The sequence below is a fragment of the Neolamprologus brichardi genome, unplaced genomic scaffold (genome assembly GCF_056152115.1).
Source record: "Neolamprologus brichardi isolate AB-2024 unplaced genomic scaffold, ASM5615211v1 NODE_ptg000033l+_length_6344489_cov_1, whole genome shotgun sequence".
Lineage (NCBI taxonomy): Eukaryota > Metazoa > Chordata > Actinopteri > Cichliformes > Cichlidae > Neolamprologus > Neolamprologus brichardi.
In genome coordinates, this window is record NW_028270137.1 from 114,267 (window position 1) to 132,794 (window position 18,528).

Sequence of the window (18,528 nt, forward strand, 5' to 3'; positions counted from 1 at the left end):
TCCTGCCAGTTTACAGCGGCTGATTTGGTCCCTAAAATCCAGAGAGAAATTATTCATGGTAAGGAATTCATGTGGACTCTAAGCGTGTGGGCAGGCAAGGACATTTAAACAGTGAGGCTGACGACCTACCATTTCTTCGTGTGACTGCTTCTGGTCTAAAAGGGACTCCAATACCAAAATCAATGAATTTAGGCTGTTTGAGGTACATGTTGGGGGAAAACAACAGAAAAAGACAAACATTTCTTACCACTGGTAGGTAGCTGACTAAAAACTGAGCAACATGCTTAATCACCACCTGCATTACAGAGAAAATGTGTTTTAGAAAAAGAGAACAGGAGGAACTGGAAGAATTGTAAAGTGCACACATAAGAAGCCATACTGGGAAATTGTCTTCTCTGCGTTTTCCAAAGAAGACAGTCCCAAAGCCTCCTTCACCCAGCTTATCCTGCTCTTCGTATTTTTCTTCAAAGTCCTCTACAGAGAGACAAAACAAATTGAATTTAACAGGTAAAGGAGACTTTACTCACCTAGATATTTACCCACACCCACAGCACGTGGTGTGGTAAAGGTCGGCCAAGATTTTGACCACATGTCAGAAACTGGATCAAAATTGGACTAAACTCACTTGAACTCTGACTTTGTCTGCACTTAGAACTATCACAAGACATTAAAACAAAACATCGGGCATTGATGACATCACAGGAATCTAACATTCTAATCTATGCAAACTGTCTCCAAGGCTACATAATATCAAATAAAATCATAGCAAAGGAGTAAAAAGCAGGATCAGTCTTAGGGTGTATGTTACATGTTTGCCAGTTTGGATGAGTGAGTGCAATACTTCATCGGCCTGTGTTGTAGCAACCTGTTGAACCTGCTGAGAAACTTTTCTTTGTCCACTCTGCCCCAAACTTCACATGCTCCATAAAAGTCGAGGCCTAGAGACCTCTGCATAGTTATTAGCATTAGGTTATCAGTATCATCTGATATATATGACATTTACAGTACAGTACTCACACATGACATAGGAGGAATAAATATGAACTTTTTGACATAAATTTGATCATATGAAATTGGATATTTTTAAAATATGAAACTTTTTCCTTCCGTCATACTTCAGAAATACAATATATTAAGTTTTGAACATTTTAAAACAATTAAGTTTGCTCGTTGTATTTATAAGATCCTACATGGACGTGCTCCACAATCATTGGTCAGTCATGTTAAAATCCATTATCAGTGGAAAACAAACCTGATCCTCTACTAGAGGTGATTGTGCAATACCTTTTAGACATAACACTCAGCAAACAGTTATTATTAGTTAAAGTCAGTGAGATTTGGAGTGATACATGACACATGACGGAATAAGACACGCAGACTTAGCATGACGAACCGACGAGGAACACGTACACTGTAAATACATACAGAGGGAAAAGAGGACTAGAGATGAGACATGGACATAACTAAGCACAAACAGAACATGATGGCTGGGGGGAAAACACACGTGACAGAAGGAATGGGTCACATGGGCAAAGCATGTAAACGAGAGGAGGAGACGGGAGAAAAAGACATTACTGAAATACATGAAGGGCCAGGGCTGGGGCAGCCAACCAGTCACAGACAAACAGCCACATTTTTTACTGTGTCACCGCAAAGAGCCACATCATACACCTGGGCACACATGAACATCACCCATCCCTTCCTCTGTTAAAATCCATTATCAGACTGAATAATCACACCTTCTTACTAGAAAGTGCATTTCCTGAAGAAACTGCAGTGTGAATGCTTGAATCTGAATGTATGCACTGAAATGAATTAATTGCTGAATTTTAAGTTAAAAATGTTGAATGAGATGAAAAATACAGAAATTTTCGCCTGAAAACAAAAGTGCTGAACTGCTAAAAGCTGACATCTACACAGAAGAAGTTGGAAAACAGCTGAAAATGTTTTAATTGTAAATTAGAAAAACATAAGAAATGAGAAAACACAATTTAGAGTCAGAAAACATCTGAATGAATATTAAAAGTTCATATTCTTTGAATCACTGAATGACTAAAATGTGATCCCTCCACTTGGATCCACACAGTTTAAAAATTTTAAATGTCTGAGCTTTGAAAGACACAGTGTTGGAAAGAGAACAACGATGGCGACGTTTTGAGGGTAAAATGATGGCTGTAGAGCAAACACTGTAGACACAGCAGCAGTTGAAAGAGAAGTGTTTAAGATGAATCTTGGCAGAGTGAGACAGAGCTCGTTAAGCAGGCAGGCGTGAGCCTGGTTGCTATAGTGACTGCACCCAATGGCTCCATACACACGCACACAGACATGTGCCTCACTTTTGCTGCTTAAAATGAACAGAAACGTCAGCCCAAAACAAATCGTTCCTAAATGAAAAATACAAGTCGTATTGACAAAGTTCTTTCACTGTGAGCGGCAGCAATGTCTAGTCTACCAAATTCTCAGGTTTCATGCCTGTGGAGTTTATTATATGGACGTGGTGGCAGTGTAAAGACAGCCTGTACTTTAGATTTTCAGACAAACTTTCCGAGCCTTTTTAACATTAGAGTCTATGGAAGAGTTGGAGGGAGGAGGCTGTGCATTGGTGACATTTATGAAAGAACCATAACACCTATTACAATAATAAACACATTAGATGAAAGAGGACAGCGATGGCTACGTTTTGAGGGTAACATCATAGCTGTAGAGCAAACGCTGCGGACACAGCAGCAGTTTTAAGAAAAGATTTTAAGATTAATTCCCCCCTCCTCTCACTCTAGCAGTTGAGCTGTCTCACTCTAGCGCCAACATTCCGTCCCATACACACCCATTATAAACTCTGAAACGGCTGAAAAAAAGGATGAAACTTAAACTGGAACTGAAGAAAAAGTATGACAGATATTGAAAAGATAAATACAAGTTGAATAGTTGAATGTCTTGGCTTCGTTTTAAAGTTTGAATGGTAGCTCTATGTCAATGTATGTGGAAGTAGTTAGATTTGAAAAACGAGTAAGTTGAATGAAAATTTGAAGACTCTCCCATTGAAATACATGGGAAATTTTTGTTGAATAAAGTTGAATAAAATTAAAATTATAAATGTTAAAAATGAGAAAAAAAGAAGCAGTCATGTCCAAAAGAAGAGGAATCTCATGGTGTTTGAATGGTTTTTCTAAGTTGAACGGTTTTGAAGGATCAATTAGTTCTGTCTCCTATTGGCCGGGGTCTTTGTGTGGAGTCTGCATGTTCTCTCCAGCTTCCTCCCACAGTCTAAAGACATGCAGTCAGTGGGGGTCTTCTCGCCCCGTTCACATTCACACAGAGATGCATTGAAGATCACCTTGTGGTTAGTGCCTTCTATTCGATGTACAGACTGAATAATAACACCTTCTAATTAGTTCTGTCTCCTATTGGTGCTCTTCTACGAGTAATCAGTGCTTGATGGCTTACTAAGCTTAACTTTTTTCACAACATTGATAACAAACACAAAACAACAACAACATATATTACCTAAAAAAAACTTGATTGGACCACAGTTTGGATGTTCATCCTACATGTTTATTGAGGTTGTCTAATGTCTGCGACGGTATCTTCTCCCACGTCTGCGGACACCCGAGGCCTTGTGGGCTCTCCTGCGTCTGCGAGCGGGGCGAGAGGCACGTTTGCGTCTATACCTGCGTTGTGGCATTGTCCAAAACGGCGGTACCTGCTCCACGTCACGGGTTCTATTTATGGACTCACCTGGCAACTTTAGTGATGTCACTGCTGATGTTGTCACTGTTGGTGTGACCCACTTATGAGGTCACAGGGGGACGTGAATTTATTCACAAAGTTGAAAGAGAGTTTGGGTCATAACTCAAAGACACAATGATGCAGTCAAATCATTGGAATTAAATATCTGTAAATTACACGATTTAGAGGGTTCTGACATCACATCCAGTCTCTCTGTTGTGATGTAAAATACCAATGCCAGACTCGCTTCTCTGTTGTGATGTCAAATATCAATGCCAAACTCGCTTCTCTGTTGTGATGTGAAATATAAATGCCAAACTCGCTTCTCTGTTGTGATGTCAAATGTCAATGACAGATTCGTCTCTCTGTTGTGATGTCAAATATCAATGCCAGACTCGCTTCTCTTTTGTGATGTCAAATGTCAATGCCAGATTCGTCTCTCTGTTGTGATGTCAAATATCAATGCCAGACTCGCTTCTCTTTTGTGATGTCAAATGTCAATGACAGATTCGTCTCTCTGTTGTGATGTCAAATATCAATGCCAGACTCGCTTCTCTGTTGTGATGTCAAATGTCAATGACAGATTCGTCTCTCTGTTGTGATGTCAAATATCAATGCCAGACTCGCTTCTCTGTTGTGATGTCAAATATCAATGCCAGACTCGTCTCTTTGTTGTGATGTCAAATATCAATGACAGATTCGTCTCTCTGTTGTGATGTCAAATATCAATGCCAAATTTGCTTCTCTGTTGTGATGTCAAATGTCAATGCCAAACTCGCTTCTCTGTTGTGATGTCAAAATCAATGCCAAACTCACTTCTCTGTTGTGATATCAAATATCAATTACAGATTCGTCTCTCTGTTGTGATGTCAAATATCGATACCAGACTCACTTCTCTGTAGTGATGTCAAATGTCAATGCCAGATTCGTCTCTCTGTTGTGATGTCAAATATCAATGCCAGATTCATCTCTCTGTTGTGATGTCAAATATCGATACCAGACTTACTTCTCTGTAGTGATGTCAAATGTCAATGCCAGATTCGTCTCTCTGTTGTGATGTCAAATATCAATGCCAGATTCGTCTCTCTGTTGTGATATCAAATATCAATGCCAAATTCGCTTCTCTGTTGTGATGTCAAATACCAATGCCAGACTCGCTTCTCTGTTGTGATGTCAAATGTCAATGACAGATTCGTCTCTCTGTTGTGATGTCAAATATCAATGCCAAATTTGCTTCTCTGTTGTGATGTCAAATGTCAATGCCAGATTTGCTTCTTGTTGTGATGTCAAATATCAATGCCAAACTCACTTCACTGTTGTGATGTCAAATATCAATGCCAGACTCGCTTCTCTGTTGTGATGTCAAATCTCAATGACAGATTCGCTTCTCTGTTGTGATGTCAAATATCGATGCCAGACTCGCTTCTCTGTTGTGATGTCAATTATCAATGCCAGACTCGCTTCTCTGTTGTGATGTCAAATGTCAATGCCAGATTCGCTTCTCTGTTGTGATTTCAAATGTCAATGCCAGACTCGCTTCTCTGTTGTGATGTCAAATATCAATGCCAGACTCGCTTCTCTGTTGTGATGTCAAATCTCAATGACAGATTCGCTTCTCTGTTGTGATGTCAAATATCGATGCCAGACTCGCTTCTCTGTTGTGATGTCAAATATCAATGCCAGACTCGCTTCTCTGTTGTGATGTCAAATGTCAATGCCAGATTCGCTTCTCTGTTGTGATGTCAAATGTCAATGCCAGATTCATCTCTCTGTTGTGATGTCAAATATCAATGCCAGACTCGCTTCTCTGTTGTGATGTCAAATGTCAATGCCAGACTCGCTCCTCTGGTGTGATGTCAAATATCAATGCCAGACTCGCTTCTCTGTTGTGATGTCAAATGTCAATGCCAGATTCGCCTCTCTGTTGTGATGTCAAATATCAATGCCAGACTCGCTTCTCTGCTGTGATGACAAATATCAATGCCAGACTCGCTTCTCTGTTGTGATGTCAAATACCAATGCCAGACTCGCTTCTCTGTTGTGATGTCAAATGTCAATGAGAGATTCGTCTCTCTGTTGTGATGTCAAATATCAATGCCAAACTCGCTTTTCTGTTGTGATATCAAATATCAATGCCAGACTCGCTTCTCTGCTGTGATGACAAATATCAATGACAGATTCGTCTCTCTGTTGTGATGTCAAATATCAATGCCAAATTCGCTTCTCTGTTGTGATGTCAAATACCAATGTCAGACTCGCTTCTCTGTTGTGATGTCAAATGTCAATGACAGATTCGTCTCTCTGTTGTGATGTCAAATATCAATGCCAAATTCGCTTCTCTGTTGTGATGTCAAATACCAATGTCAGACTCGCTTCTCTGTTGTGATGTCAAATGTCAATGCCAGACTCGCTTCTCTGTTGTGATGTCAAATGTCAATAACAGATTCGTCTCTCTGTTGTGATGTCAAATATCAATGCCAAATTCGCTTCTCTGTTGTGATGTCAAATACCAATGCCAGACTCGCTTCTCTGTTGTGATGTCAAATGTCAATGACAGATTCGTCTCTCTGTTGTGATGTCAAATACCAATGCCAGACTCGCTTCTCTGTTGTGATGTCAAATGTCAATGACAGATTCATCTCTCTGTTGTGATGTCAAATATCAATGTCAGACTCGCTTCTCTCTGTTGTGATGTCAAATATCAATGATGTCATGATATGAGTGAACAGTTGTTGTTTAAGGTGCAGTTCATTTTGAAGCCACTGGAGGGTGGTGTGGAGATAATAAAAGTGATGGCTTAAACCTAAGACGGTGTCATGTCTGCTCCCTGAAGTAATATCGTAACATGGTGTCAGAAGTGAACTGATAAGGCTATACAAGAGTGCCGCACACATGGAAGGGCTTAAGCCGCCAGCTGGACTTGATTTGCTGCAAGGGAACCTCTCGGAAAATTGGAGACGGTTTCGGCAACGGTTCGAGCTGTATCTCGCGGCTACAGGAGGTGCTAGTGTTGCACCCTCAGAGAGACATGACTCCATTCTCCTTTTTCTTGCAACTTTATTCTCCTCAGTTCAGTTTGGAGTTTACAGGCAGCAAAGCGTATCATCAGCAAAACATCGCTTCCTCACGTCTCAGACACTGTTTGTTTTTTTCTGCGCTTACTGATGACATCACACGTCTGAACTCTGACCTCCTGGAGCCAGTAAACTACAAAAATTAACTAGAAATGCGTCCAAAAACAAAACACAATTAAATAAGAGTAGTCTTTAAAGATTTTCCCAACAATTCAGAAAAATGTAAGTTTTATAACTACTTTCAGAGCGCAACACCCTCCCCCACAAAAGAAAAATGTTGCCACACATTTTCTTTCTAATCTTTGACAATTTACCAAAAATAGAACATTTAACCAAAGATGAGCGAGCAAACAAGTATTTCCACACATATTACACATTACTGGGTGAGAGGCTACCATCTCTTAGTATCTCAGGACAAGTCTCTCATGGTCACGATACAAAACTAAATGTTCATAGTCCTTTTGTACTGAAGGGTGGGTTATCCCTCGAAGTATTGGTGGGCCCGCCGAATCTTCGCAGTGGGACAAGGAAAATACCATTTACACCCCAACATCATGTGATTACACATTTCAAAACCATGAGTTCATTAAACCCATATTGTACCCACTACTGTCTTAACTCTTTGACGCTAGAATGATAAACCTTCCCTCTATTTATTATAGTAATAATGCTTAGAGTACCTGTTTTTCTTTTAACTGTAACATGTGTCAATACCACATCAACATGAACTGCAACTGTAATGTTACACTTAGATTAAACTCTCTTGTGAAGTTGACTCTGTGTTTTTCTGTTATATCTATTCATACTGTAAAGGATACATGAATGATGGTGGGACAGAGGAATGATGGATGGCACTTGAAGGGCTGTTCACACTGACAGGGCACGTGCTCCATTGCTGGACCGTTGGCTGACCTAGTTTTTCATATGTGTAGACACGCCGGGGCTGTCTCATTCTCTTTGGCTTGTGCCTCCATGTCTCAGCATCACTCTGCTCACTCTCGGGTCCAACAGCTGGAGCTTTAACATCCTCCTCCAAACTGCGTCTCTCCTCCACCTTTTCCTCTTCAGGATGCCCCTCTGCTCTGAAAACAGGCTCAGACTTCTCTCCGAGTGCTTCACTCTGGGGGCAGAAATCCTCTGCTTCTGGGTTGAGGGGTGGATCGGCATATCTGAGTGCTGTCCACATGTGACAGTCGTCTTCACTAGAACTGCCTGTGTCTGTTTGGTCAGTATCGGGCTTGGTCTGATGATGTCTTCTTGCTGACTTTCTCTGTTTGTTTCCACGGCTTTTTTCTTTCAAGCCGCTTTCGCACACCCCAGACTCGTCAACCAGGTAAGGACACGGCAACAGTAGGTTACGGTGTAACACTCGTCTTCTTCCTGTCCCCTGCAATGGCTCAACCACATACACTGGACTATCAGGACCTTTCCTTTCGGTGATGACATAAATCATATCCTCTCAATAGCTGCGCAGTTTCCCAGGACCTCCTCTGGGTGTGAGATTTCTCACCAAGACATGGTCACCTGGCTGAAGCACAGAGCTCCATGCACGTTTATTGTAGTTTTTCTGTCCCCTTCTTGCACTCTTTCTCATGTTCTGCCTTGCAATTGCATAGGCCTCTTGCATAACTCCTCTCCATTTCTCTGCATAGCCACTGTGTGACTGACTCTTATCTTCTTCTCTTTTTGGGAAGAGCAGGTCGATAGGCAAGGTTGGTTCACGGCCAAAGAGAAGGAAGAATGGAGAAAATCCTGTTGCTTCGTGCACAGTCGAGTTGTAGGCATGAACTACTTTGTTCAAATGGTCTTTCCATCTTGACTTCTGAGATTCATCAAGTGTCCGGAGCATACCTAGGAGTGTCCTATTGAAGCGCTCTGCAGGATTGGCCTGTGGGTGGTACGGGGAGGTACGAGAATGGCTGATACCGCAGTAGCCTTGAAGCTTGCGGAAAAGATTGTTCTCAAATTCTTTCCCCTGGTCATGGTGTATTTTGGATGGGAAACCGAAGCGCATGATAAAGTCATCAAAGAGCTTTCTTGCCGCAGTCTTCCCAGACTTGTCCCTTGTCGCATATGCCTGGGCATATTTGGTGAAATGATCCACAACTACGAGTATGTATTCTTCACCTCCTGTGCACTTGTCCAAATGCAGATAGTCAATGGATATCATCTCAAACGGCACAGAGGTTTCAATGCTCTGAATTGGTGTTCTGGTTATTCTGTTAGGCTTCTTCTTCTTTATACAGCGACACACCTGAGTGACATAGTGCTCCATTTCCTGCCACATTTTAGGCCAGAAGAAGCGCTCCCTGGCGAGAGCGACCATCCTGTCTGCTCCTAAATGTCCCATCTCCTCATGTAGATGTTTACAGACCATGGGCTTTAATGAGTCAGGAACAACTAACTGTTTTCTCCTTGTGGTCTCACGCCTCAGAATGCCATCTCCATCAATCTGCAAATGGGGCCACTGCCGAAGAAGGTACCTAACTGCCTCACTCTCCGCCATCTTTTCTTTATGCTTCAGGTAGGTGTGTGTTCTTTTCAGGGACAAAACTCGGTTTATGGCTATGTCTGCATCCTGGGCGTCTCTGATGTCGTCAACTGCAAACGGCTGAATTGGTTCTGAGACGATGCATCCCTCTGGCAGCGCGTTGACATTACAGGTGACAGCTGAGATCCAGTTCATTTCTCCTGTTTTCTCTCTCTCTAGGGCTTTCCCAATACATTCAATGGCATCTTGCTGACAAGCCTCTGTGCATTCCTGCATGATGTCTTCAATGGGCTTTCCTCTTCTTGATAAGAAATCTGCATCTCGATTCGCTGCCCCTGGCCTGTACTTAAGAGTGAACCGATAATCTGCCAACTCCGCCACCCAGCGGTGTCCAGCTGCATTAAGTTTCGCTGACTTCATGACGTATGTCAGCGGGTTATTGTCACTGTACACAGTAAAATGAGGCGCATGAAACAGATAATCACGAAAGCGTTCTGTTATGGCCCATTTCAGTGCCAGGAATTCCAGCTTGCCTGAATGTAGCTTGTAGTTTTTTTCTGCAGCTGTCAATGTCCGTGATCCATAGCCTATGACTCTCAGGGCAGTCCCTTGACGCTGGTACAAGACTGCACCCAACCCATCTTCAGAGGCATCTACATGAAGAACAAATGGTTTCTCTAGATCTGGATATGCCATGATTGGTGGGTTTGTCAGCTGGTTTACTATTTTGTCCAATGTCTCTTGGTGAACTGTCATCCACTGGATTGGATGGGATGGTGGCAGCTGGGCAGATTTGCGGTGGCACTCCTTACTCTTTCCACGCTGCTTGTGTTCAGACTTAGGCTTTGCTAAGAGTTCATAGAGGGGTTTGGCTGTCCTTGAGAAGTCCTGTATGTAGGGTCTGTAGTAGCTAAGGAAACCCATCAACTTTCTCACCTCTCTCATGGTCAATGGTTTCTCCTGTTTCAGTGCTTGCACTGCTTCAACTTCTTTGGGGTTCATCTTGTATCCCTCTGCTGAAACCACTTGCCCCACATAGCAGACTTCACGTTTGAAAAAGTCACACTTCTGTGGCCTTAATTTGATACCACATTCTCTTTGTCGCTGTAGCACTCTCTTCACATTTTGGATGTGTTGTTCAAAGCTTGAGCTAAAGACGAGTACATCATCCAAATATGGGACACACATTTCATCCCTGAGGTCTCCCAGGCATCCCTCCATGTAGCGCTGGAATGCTGCTGGGGCATTAGTAAGGCCGAATGGGACCCTCACCCACTCATAGAGTCCCCATGGTGCTATAAATGCGGTACAGGGTCTGCTGTTCTCACTCATGAAACCCTGGTGATAAGCCTTTCCCTGGTCCAATACTGTGAACCAGGAGTTGCCCCCAAGGTTTTCCAGGATCTCCTGTATTCTCGGGATGGGATGTCTGTCGGGCAGTGTCTTTGCATTCAGGAGCCTATAGTCTACACACAAGCGAAGGCCACCATCTTTCTTCCTGACGCATACCAAAGGCGACGAATATGAAGAACAAGACTTTTGGATCCAGCCCCGATTGAGTAAGTCTTGTATGTGTGCTTTTACCTCCTGATAAAGGTGTCTGGGGATTGCATTATATGTCTTTTGCACAGGCACTTTGTCTTTTAGCTGTATCTCCAGCTCTAGATCTTTAATGCATCCCGTGTCCCAGTCATCTTTTGCAAAAACATTGCATTCCTCCCTCAGCATCTGTTTTACCTGCTGCTGTTGGTCACTTGTCAGATGGCTCAAATCCACTGGTGGGTCCCAGGGCTCAGTTTGTGTTGTCTGACTGGACTGCACTGTGGGTAAAGAAGTACTTCCGTCTGCTGTCTTAGAAAGCTCACCCTCCATACATTTTACCTGTGCCATGTAGATAGCATCAACATTGTGCAGCCACCCCAGTGTAGTGCGACCACAGAGGGTGATATCATGGTCAGTCATATTTTCCACAGTCACTGCAACTTTAGCATCACCTTCTGAGGGGAGCTGAATTAGCTGTTCTCTAACAACTAGACCTGCTGACCATGGTGTCTCACAGTTCGGCTCCAACACTGCATGTGACCCACTCAACACACTCTTATTTAGCCAACCACATTGCACTGTCATCATGTTACGCTTCGGGATGGTCACAGGTCACCTTCCTACTCGGGCTATGTGGGGATGGCTGTCAGGCGTTTGTTTCTTTAGGACAGACAGGACAGCTCTTGCAGTTTTGCGCCCCACCTCAAATTCTGAGCACAATCTGTCCAGCATATGCCCTGGGAGGATACAGTCTTCACTGGTGTCATTTCTCAAAGCTAATTCTTCTATCACATTAAAGCCGATGATGGGGCATTCAATGTCACCACTGGCGACTAGGATTGGAACTTGGACGGGCTTGTTGGTCATCCCAGCCACAGCATTTTTGGACAGGCTGAACTCAGTCTCTATCCATCCTTCATATGGAATACTGGTCCCATTAGCAGCCGAGAGCTCTAAAGCTCCCTCTTCGAGCAGCTCTTCCACTGACCTCAATTCAGCATCAGGCAGGTGTTTCTTTCTCCAGTTTGTCCCCACTATCGATACTTGTGAGCCGGTGTCCAACAATATTGTGGTGTCCACACCTCCTAAGAAGCCACGGACCTGGCATCTTTTGCCTACCAGCTTCGCCATTTGTTGTTGTTTACCAGTGAGGGGTGCTTTGAGGCTGAATGGGTCGGTTTGGTGCTTCTCCCCTTCAGGGTTAAGTATGATTTCGATCTTACTTGAATTAGCTGAGCACTTTTTCCTACGACAACCTGCTGCCCAGTGTTCCGTACTGCCACATTTGTAACAGTGGTCACATTTGTTTCCTGTATTGGATGATTGACACTGCTGGCACTGTCTAACGTTTGTGCTCCTAGGCTGTGATTGGTATTTCCGGTCAGGGGGTTCGGCCATTCTCATGTGCTGAGGCTTAACGGTCTGCTGGAGGCTGGCAATGTGAGTGGTGAGGTTCTGCAGAGCCTCACATATAGCCTTGTTGCCTTGATCAACTTTATCCATTAATGTGTCTCGTTTGACCGCTCCACCTTGCTTGTTCTTACTGTCTGATGTGTGCATACTGCTTTCTTTCTCCACCTCTTGTTCTTCCCCACTTACTGCTGCAACTTTGATCATCTTTGCTCTTGATGCAGCTGACAGCTTATTCTTTCTTTCCATTTCCAGACTGTATGCCGCAGTCATTTTTACCAGAAGAACCTCATCTGTGATTTTAGGATTTTGCAGGTATAGCTTCACATCAGCTCGGATGGTGTCATCATGGAGGCCAGTGAGTACTGTCTGGAGAAACTGATTTTGGATGAGCTCCGAACTGTACTTTAAACCAGACTGAACTCTCTCTGAAGCAAGAACAAGTTGTTGTCTCAAATCCATTGCTCGCATCAAAAACTGTATTGGAGTTTCTTTTGGCTCCTGTACAGCACGTGTGAGCGAGTGATACAACTCTGTGGCATCTTTCTCAATGTAATGAGTCCGTAATATTTGCCTGAGAGCTTGCAAAGTCAAATCTACTCTACTCTCAAGATAGCTTTTCAGTTTTGTTCCTGGGTTTATAGCTTGAATGATGGCTTCAACAATGTCTCCTTCATCATATCCCCTCTTCAATGCCCTCTGGATTTGTCTTTCCAAGCTAGTGTATGTTAATTTTTCCTTTTGGTTTGGTTCTCCAATTTGTCCCATTATTTTCAGATCCCGTCGGTACAGTGGGTGTACAAAAGGAACACTTTGAGTGGCGACAGGGGTGACTCATGTAGCATTCAGATGAGAAACACTTTCTCTCTGCTCGTCTGAATTACTGGGTGCTATCACATTTTCAGCCACAGGGTGGTGCTCTTGTACCACTTGTTTAGACAACGGGGCATTACTTTCGCATCTCTTTTGCTTCACTTCATTAATTTTGTCATCTAATTCCAACAAAAGAGACATTCCTTCATCTTCTCGTGCAGTAACATCCTCTCCCTCTAAGTACTGGAGAATACGCCGCCTCAGTTTACGAAGTAAGTCTTTTTCACTTTCATCCACGGCTAAACTGAGGGCAGCACAAATCTCATTCAAATCCGGTGCTAGCAGTGTAAGTAACTTTTCCTCTATCTCCTCAAGAAGTTGCTCCCAATCCCACATCTGCTGTACTTTAGACATGACGAAAAACTTTTACCTTTACTGCCTTTTCTCGGAGGGATGGCACTGCCGTAGGAGTTCAGGTGGGGGGTAGTGAGCGAGGCTAGTCACCTGTAGCTCGTCCTTCTTTGCGGTATAAACTCCAAACCGGGCAGAAACACCAAGATTATGTTGCACCCTCAGAGAGACATGACTCCATTCTCCTTTTTCTTGCAACTTTATTCTCCTCAGTTCAGTTTGGAGTTTACAGGCAGCATAGCGTATCATCAGCAAAACATCGCTTCCTCACGTCTCAGACACTGTTTGTTTTTTTCTGCGCTTACTGATGACATCACACGTCTTAACTCTGACCTCCTGGAGCCAGTAAACTACAAAAATTAACTAGAAATGCGTCCAAAAACAAAACACAATTAAATAAGAGTAGTCTTTAAAGATTTTCCCAACAATTCAGAAAAATGTAAGTTTTATAACTACTTTCAGAGCGCAACACTAGCAAGCCACCCAAGGTACAGTCTTCACTATTTCTTCACGTTGCTGGAGAGGAAGCGGTTGAAGTGTACAATACCTTCACTTTTACGGAAAATGGTGATGAGCATAAGCTGACAAAAATAATGGAGAAATTTGAGGAATACTGTAACCCAAAGAAGAACATAACCTATGAAAGGTACAAGTTTTTCACGTGTGTGCAAGGGGATATGCTAATTAGCCAGTATATCACAAAGCTAAAGCTAAGGGCCAAGTCATGTGAATTTGGACAACTGCAAGAATCCCTCATCAGAGATCGCGTAGTGTGTGGAATTACATCGGACGCAATGAGAGAAAGGCTGTTAAGAGAAGATGATATTACTCTCGAAAAAGTAGTTCAGCTTTGCATTGCGGCTGAGACCACAAAAGCTCAAATCAAGCAAATGCATGAGGAGGATCACAATGCTCAAGTCTCTGCACATGAAAGTAAAGACGTAGATGCAGTGAGACATAAGCAGACATGCAAAAAAGACAGACAAAGTAAGATGAAACCGAACGACAAAGACCAAGCAAGCACGTTTAATTGCAAACGATGTGGAACTAAGCATGCATCACGCCAATGCCCTGCTTATGGCAAACAGTGCAAGAACTGTGGGAAAATTAATCACTTTGCCAGAATGTGTAGATCGAGAAGAGTGCACACTGTCGCCGATGAAGCCACGGATCAGCAGGCAAGTCTGTTCATTGGGGCGGTAAATGCAAAAACACAGACACGAACAGATGAATGGACTGTAGAAATAAAAGTTGGCCACAAACCTGTGAAATTCAAACTAGATACTGGTGCACAAGCCAATGTGGTTCCCTACAGTCTACTACGAAGAATAGGAAATAAGCAAATGCTTAGACCCACAAATGTCAGGTTGTCAACATACACCGGAGACAAAATAGCAGTTAAAGGAAAGTGCACTTGGGCAGTGAAATACAAAAAGAAAAGTTTTGTTTTGGAGTTCATTGTCGTAAAATCAGAAACCAAGCCAATTCTGGGAATTCAAACAAGAAATGGGACTCATCAAGAGAGCGATGGCACTGAATAAAAGTGATGAAATGGACATCTTCAAAGAATTTGCTGATGTGTTTGAGGGCATAGGTTGCCTTGAGGGAGAACACACCATTCAAATTAATGATAGTGTGGCACCAAAAGTTCATCCACCAAGAAAAATCCCTGTCACTTTGAGAGAAAAACTCAAAGTAGAACTGGACAGAATGGAAAAAATGGGTGGGTGAATCCAATCGTCATTGTGGAAAAGGCTACTGGACGACTGAGAGTCTGCCTAGATCCACGTGATCTCAATACAGCAGTCATGAGAGAGCACTACCAGTTGCCAACAGTTGAAGAGATAACGAGCCGACTGGCAAAGGCCAAATACTTCACTGTGCTGGACGCAAGCTCAGGATTTTGGCAACTTAAATTGGATGAAGCCAGCTCTCGTCTCTGTACATTCAACTCACCTTTTGGTCGTTACAGATTTCTCCGCCTGCCTTTTGGAATTAATTCAGCTCCAGAAGTATTCCACAGGACGGTGAGGCAGCTGTTTGAGGGGATTGATGGCGTCGAGACGTACATTGACGACCTCTTGATCTGGGGAGAGACTAAAGTACAGCATGACGACAGACTGAGGCAAGTGCTTGAGAGAGCAAGAGCAAAAAATTTTAAGCTGAACAAGGACAAATGCAAGGTAGGCCTGGAGGAAATTAAATACCTTGGCCACATCTTCTCGGCAGATGGTTTGAAACCAGATCAGAGCAAGATAGAGGCGGTAAAGAAAATGCCTACACCAGAGTGCAAAAAAGATGTGGAGCGATTTTTGGGTATGGTGACATACCTAGCAAAGTTCATTCCAAACATGTCACAACACACAGGGCCATTACGCGGCCTTACCAGAGATGATGTTGCATGGCAGTGGGAAGGTGAGCATCAGCACGCATTCAACAAATTGAAAACAATTCTTACTGAAGCTCCTGTGCTCAGATACTATGATGTACAGCTTCCAGTAACACTATCTGTCGATGCTTCTAAAAGTGGACTCGGTGCTGTCTTACTACAAGATGGCAAGCCAGTTGCTTATGCATCACGCTCATTAACAGAGACTGAACAGTGTTATGCACAAATAGAAAAGGAGATGTTGGCGATTGTGTTTGGTGCAGAGCGTTTCCATCAGTATGTGTATGGAAGAGAAGTGAACGTGGAGTCAGATCACAAACCAATAGAAGTGATAATGAAAAAGCCGTTGAGCAGTGCTCCAGCAAGAATACAGAGACTCCTAATGAGACTGCAAAAATATCAGGTACAAGTACAGTACAAGCCAGGAAAGGAAATGTACATCGCAGACACACTATCCAGAGCATATTTACCAGTGACCAGCTCATCTGATAATGAGATAGAAGACCAGGTGCACATGGTAATTTCCAACTTACCTGTGACAAGTGCAAAACTAGAGAAATTCAGAAAGGAAACAAGGAATGATATGACACTGACTAAACTTACAGAGACAGTTCTGGATGGATGGCCAGAAACAAGAAACCAAGCTGCAACAGAAATCCAAGCGTATTGGAATTACAGGGAACAAATTTCACTAGTGGATGGAGTTCTGTTCAAAGGAGAGCAGCTTATTGTTCCTGCAGCACTGAGAGCAGAAATGCTAAAGCGCATTCATGAGGGTCACTTGGGTATTGAAAGCTGCAGACGCAGAGCGAGAGAAGTACTCTTTTGGCCTGGAATGTCACAGAGTATCACAGAGATGGTGAACTGCTGTGATGTGTGCAGTACTCACCAGAAACGACAGAACAAAGAGCCACTACATCCACATAGTGTTCCAGAAAGACCCTGGCAAAAGATAGGTGTGGACCTATTTACCTTTGACCAGCAGGAATATCTCCTCTTAGTGGATTACTATTCCAAGTTCATTGAGGTTGAGTGGCTGAAGTCGGACACAAGAAGTGCAACAGTTGTCACTCATCTTAAGTCACAATTTGCCAGACACGGGATTCCTGAAACGGTGATTTCAGACAACGGACCACAGTTCAGCTCCCGTGAATTCCAAGACTTTGCAAAAGAGTGGGAGTTTTGTCACAACACTACGAGCCCCCACCATGCACAGTCAAACGGAATGGCAGAGAGAGGAGTACAAACAGTGAAACTCTTGTTAAAAAAGGCAAAAGCCGAGGGGAATGACCCGTATCTATCATTAATGAATCTGAGGAGTACACCGTTGGAGGACATTGGAGCGTCACCAGCCCAGCTGCTAATGGGTCGACGCATAAGAACAAGACTTCCAACAACATCGCAAAGATTGAAACCCCACATGGTCACTAAGACAGTGCAGCAGTTGTTAGAAACAAGACAACAGAAACAGAGAGAATACTTTAACCAAGGAACCAAAGCACTTCAGCAACTGCAGGTTGGTGACACTGTCAGAATGTGGCAACAGGGTGTATGGAATCCAGCTCAGGTGACAGGTTTATCTGAACATCCAAGATCTTATGTTGTTCAGATGCCTGATGGACAGACATATAGAAGGAACAGAAAGTTTCTAAGGCAGTCAAGGGACAATCAAAACGTGACACGGCAAAATGTGTGTGATAAAACACAGGGACAAAGTGAGATGGACATGCAAAGTAGAAATGTCACTCCAACAGAGTTTCCAAGTTCCCCACCCAAAACTGCGAGTGGACGTAATGTTTCCAAGCCCAGAAGGCTTATTGAGGAATAAAATGAACATTATGTTTCGAGTATATGCTTTGACTAAAAAAAAAAGAAAAAAAAAAAAAGAAAATGGAAAGAAAAAATGTTCACTAGAGAGAAATGTGAGTATGCCAAGAAGCATTTTTTTTCTCTTTCTTTTTTTTCCACTGGTCATGGGCCTTGAGTGGTATTGTGAGTTACTTTGTTGTTTGCCCCTGTTGTTGAAGAAAAAAAAAGGGGGGATGTCATGATATGAGTGAACAGTTGTTGTTTATGGTGCAGTTCATGTAGAAGCCACCGGAGGGTGGTGTGGAGATAATAAAAGTGATGGTTAAAACCTAAGATGGTGTCATGTCTGCTCTCTGAAATAATATCGTAACAAATGCCAGACTCGCTTCTCTGTTGTGATGTCAAATATCAATGCCAGACTCGCTTCTCTGCTGTGATTCAAACTTTTTCACAAACTTTTCTTTGTCCTGCTCTGCCACCTGACCTACAGCCACCCACTGTAGTGGGTTAGAAGAATTGTAAAGTTCACACATAAGAAGCCATACTGGGAAATTGTCTTCTCTGCGTTTTCCAAAGAAGACAGTCCCAAAGACTCCTTCACCCAGCTTATCCAGCTCTTCGAATTTTTCTTCAAAGTCCTCTACAGAGAGACAAAACAAATTGAATTTAACAGGTAAAGGAGACTTTACTCACCTAGATATTTACGCTCACCAGCACGTGGTGTGGTAAAGGTCGGCCAAGATTTTGACCACATGTCAGAAACTGGATCAAAATTGGACTAAACTCACTTGAACTCTGACTTTGTCTGCACTTAGAACTATCACAAGACATTAAAACAAAACATCGGGCATTGATGACATCAC